Consider the following 5,196-nt stretch of genomic DNA (forward strand, 5'->3'; position numbering starts at 1 on the left):
CCCCACTTATGCTCGAGACCTTAGCAACGCGTGGCCCGATAACCGTAGTTGCTAAGGTCTCGAGCGTAAGTGGGGGCCGCTAGGCGGTGAGCCTCGGAAATCGGCCGAAAAGTGCAAAACGTGGACAGCTCTGGTTTAAAACATAAACCAATTACTACTATTAATAACAATCTTATTATCACAGATATCAAAGCATCTGATTTCCTAAAAAAAACCTGTTCATCCTTTAAATAATACTAATGAAAAATGGTTCATAAATTTATCTAGTCATGAAATCCCGGGAGAGGTTTCTAATTTGTTACAATTAGGCAGTAATTTCAGCCTCCCGATCACAAAAATGAAAAAAACGGCCATACATGAGTTTATTAATGATATTGAATTTAACACCAACAATATCAATAACATTACAACTATCCGCAACATTTCCATACCACAGTTCCATCATTTTATTCGGAATAATCATCACACGAACCCTATTCAATCAAGATTATTATCGATGCTTCATTTATAATAACTAAACAATTTTGCTCTCATAATCCTAACATCCTTTTCACGCGTACTGATAAAGTCAATGTAACGGTTGCACTAAACAAAGACAATTACATCGAAAAAGTGGAAGACCTACTAAATGATAAAAAAGGAACCTATACTTTGATCAACAAGAACCCCGCATCAAAAATTGAAAGGGAACTTAATGACATATTAAAGAATTGGTTAAAAAATGAGCACATTATCAAAAAATAATATTATTTTTTGCATTCGAGTGACTCGATACTATCCAAAGCTTACGGTCTACCTAAGATCCATAAAGACAATGTACCGTTCAGAATTATTGTATCTTCTATCAGCACGTCTTTATATAATATAGCCTCATTTATTCACAATATCTTAACAAAAAGCATCCCGAAATCGGCTACCTACATAAATAACAGTTTTGAATTGTACAGCATTCTGTCAGGAAAAACATTAAGAGAACAGGATGTTTTAATTTCACTTGATGTGGTTTCACTTTTTACAAATGTATCTCTAGATCTTGCAATTGGAAGTATTATTAACAGATGGAATTATATTAAACTACACACAAAAATTCCAAAAGAGAAATTTATTTTCATGGTTACCCAGTGAGCAATATATTATCAAAAGAAATTCATAAAGTACTCAAGTTTAAGAGTCGGACTTCCGATAACTCCATCAAAATGATAATATTATGATATCAATAAGTCCTCCAATGCGTCGATTTTAGAGGAAAGAAAGACATCACATAAACGATATCTAAAAGAATTCCACAATCTGACTTCTTTTAAATATAAAAAAAAAGTTACCGTTAAGAATTGCTATTTGTAGTATTATATTTTTACATATTTTTTTATATTAAAAAAAATATAACTCTTAGTATACATTTCTTTTATAACATTTTATTAAAATTAAAACAGGTTTCAAAATGCCCATAGACTTTGAATAAAAAAAAACTTTATGATTGCAACGTGCTTTTTGCAGACATAACCCAACTTCTTTGGTTGGATATAGAGGCAACATAGAACAAATAACAAAAATATATATGAAAATATATAATCTCTATTTTATGCTCAAATACATATTTAATAATATTTATAATTTAAGAAAGAAAGATTAAACGTTAATATCGAAGAACGTAAATGCTATCTCCTTGAAATTCAACTCAGAGCACGCAGTTCACACACGTATATATGAGGCTTGCCCATGTGCGGCGTTCGTAAAATAGCACGCTTGCTGGAGACTCTACAGACATCTATGAATAGACAACATAAAGAGCTCTTCTGAAAGATATCTTACAAAAAGATAACTTACTGATATCATTTTTAAGAGAAATTAATAAGGTCTTCAAAAGTTCTCTTAAAGAGCTCTTCTGAAAGATATCTTACAAAAAAGATAACTTACTAATATCATTTTTGAGAAAAATTAATGAAGTCTTCAAAAAGTTCTCTTAAAGAGCTCTTCCTCTCAATAATGCTCACTGGGTAACTTTGTTTTATCATCTACTTATTTCATATTCAATGAAAAAATTTACAAACAAACTTATGGTACTCCCATGGGTTCTCCGTTATCGCCAATAATTTCAGACCTAGTTATGCAAGATCTAGAAAATTTCATTATAAACACATTAGATACAGCAATATTATTCTACTATCGCTATGTAGATGATATCATATTAGCAGCACCAGCGAATACAATAACAGACATCGTTGAAAGATTTAACAATTGTAACAATAGATTAAAATTCACTGTTGAATGGGAGGCCGATCGTTGCATGAGTTTCTTGGATTTAAATATCATAGTTAATAACAACAAAATATATATAGATTGGTTCCAGAAAAAAAACCTTTCAGGAAGATCACTATCTTTTTATTCCAATCACCCTATTTGTCATAAAATAGGTACAATTTATAATTTAGTTGACAGAGCATTGCTATTATCACATCATACTTTCCATAAAAAGAATTTAGAGAAAATTATAAATATATTGCTCTGCAACGGTTTTCCTCTCCATCTCATTTTTTTATGAAATCAATCGCAGGATAAAATACCTCATTAAGAACAAATTCAACAACAACAATGAAATAACTTCATCACGGTTGACTAAAAAAAAAATGCTGAAAATAAGTTCTTAGTTATACCATACATCAACTCGATTTCCGAATCGATTACCCATTCAATGAGAAAATCGAAACATAAAGTGGGATACAGAATACTTAATAAACTTAATAAATTTATTAAAGTATATAAAGATAACGGGAATCCATCTTATAATGTAGTTTACAAAATAAATTGCTCAGAATGTAACGCTTTCTATGTGGGGCAGACAAAAAGACAGTTAAGATCTAGAATCAAAGAACACATAGAAAATATAAAATTAGATCCAACAAAGCAGTCAGTGATTTCAGAACATATTACAAATCAAAACCATGCTTTTGATTGGAATAATGTTAAAATTTTAGACCGCGAAAGCAATTATCACAAAAGACTAATTTCCGAGATGTTACATATAAAAGAACAAAAACGGTCTTAATCTAAACAAAGACACGAAATTATTGGGTGGGTCATACGAGGGTGGTTTGAAAAGTCCGTGCAAAAATGAAAACTACTTAATTTTTCGGTATAAACTTTTTTTATTTTTCAACGTAGACTCCTTTTAGGCTTATACACTTCGTCCAACGCTGCTCCAGTTTGTTGATCCCTTCCAAATAATAAGATTGGTCCAACTCTGCAAAATAGGCATTCGTTTCCGCAATCACCTTTTCGTTTGAATAAAATCTCTTTCCCCCCAGTCATTTCTTCATATTGGGGAACAAGTAGTAGTCCGAGGGAGCCAAATCTGGAGAATAGGGGGGATGCGGAACGAGTTGGAACCTTAATTCCATCAATTTTGCGGCTACAACTACAGATGAGTGAGCTGGTGCGTTGTCGTGATGGAAAAGGACTTTTTTGTGGGCCAATCGTGGACGTTTTTCTTGCAGCTCGGTTTCCAAACGGTCCAATAACGATGAATAATATGCGCCTGTAATAGTTTTACCCTTTTCCAAATAGTCGATGAGGATTATTCCTTGTGAATCCCAAAAGACAGTCGCCATAACTTTCCCGGCCGAAAGAACGGTCTTCGCCTTCTTTGGTGCAGACTCCCCGCTGGCAACCCATTGTTTGGACTGTTCCTTGGTCTCAGGCGTGTAGTGGTGTATCCATGTTTCGTCCACAGTGACGAAACGACGCTTAAAGTCCTGTGGATTCCGCTGAAACAGCTGCAAACCGTCCTTGGAACACCTCACACGATTTCGTTTGTGGTCAACTGTGAGCAATCGCGGCACCCATCTTGCGGATAGTTTTTTCATGCCCAAATGTTGATGCAAAATATTATGTACCCGTTCACTCGAGATGCCCACAGCACTAGCAATCTCGCGCACCTTCACTCTTCTATCATCCATCATCATATCATGGATTTTATCAATGATTTCTGGAGTAGTGACCTCAATAGGGCGTCCAGAACGTTCAGCGTCACTTGTGCTCATATGGCCACTCCGAAAATTTTGAAACCACTTATAAACTGTTCTAATCGAAGGTGCAGATTCACCATAATGTTTATCAAGCTTCTCCTTAGTCTTCTGAGGCGATTTGCCTTTCATAAAGTAATGTTTTATCAACACACGAAATTCTCTTTCATCCATTTTTTGGAAATCACTCGACTTTCTCGATTCAAACGAATGCCAAACACAGAGAAATAGACCGATCTGGCTGAAACTTGGTGTGTGTTCTTCCAAGAGATGCTACTAACTAAAAATAACCCCGATACGCACCAGTGGTGCCATCTCTCTGACTTTGCACGGACTTTTCAAACCACCCTCGTATTTTGACATTCTCGACATCTTAACAGATAAATAATTGTTTACAGTTATATTTGTTTCAATCTGTTATATGTTTATGATTAGCTTATTTACATATTTAAACCGAGTTGATGTACCACGCATGAGTTTGAGAAAAAAGCATTAGTTGTTAGTGCGAGGTCAGCGACACAGTATTTTCTATACCTCTAGACAGTAAAAAAATTATTTGACCATGGCGGGTGATGTAAGTTATCGAATTAATTTGCCAATCATTACTACTTACAATCATTTTTTAGTAATCAAATTAACATTAATCCACAGAAGATTTCCAAAAATAACAACACCCATCAAAGCAATTTATGTAATATTTGATAAGCATCTTCTCGTCCTTCAACGATGAATATGTTTTCCATCTCAAATATATCAAGTTACTTCTTGGACCATTACAACTCACACATCTTTGGCAAATCAATATATATTACATGTTCTTTTTTGTTCATCAAGCTCATATCATTAAGGACTTAATTTTTATATTAATATGTTAATTTCGCTACAATAAGTATGGATTGCGTTAACTATTTAATGTTAACTCTTATTTCATTATATTATGACACTCTTCACATGTCAACTCGTAATTATTAAATTGTTTTTAAACTAATGTATTGATAAAGACTGCTGTGACAGTCGAAACGTCTATTTTTATTTTTTATTTTTTATTTTATTAAATATCAATTATTAACACAAAATAACAACAAACCATATTTAGCTCTTTTTTGGCCTTTTAATGTCTCCTTTTATAAAAAACTAAAGTTGCCAGGTCGCAATCGATGAGCTGATGCTTGTT

At 33.4% G+C, this 5,196-nt stretch overlaps 1 pseudogene; it reads right to left on the reverse strand.

Annotated features, from left to right (window-relative positions):
• Window positions 1-3,601: 3,601 nt before the first annotated feature.
• Window positions 3,602-4,243, reverse strand: LOC145936287 (protein GVQW3-like; annotated as a pseudogene).
• Between the last annotated feature and the right edge of the window lie 953 nt (window positions 4,244-5,196).

This window comes from Prenolepis imparis, unplaced genomic scaffold (assembly GCF_030444845.1).
Source record: "Prenolepis imparis isolate NDT839.2.m4 unplaced genomic scaffold, iyPreImpa1.0 SCAF_5, whole genome shotgun sequence".
In the NCBI taxonomy this organism is placed as follows: domain Eukaryota; kingdom Metazoa; phylum Arthropoda; class Insecta; order Hymenoptera; family Formicidae; genus Prenolepis; species Prenolepis imparis.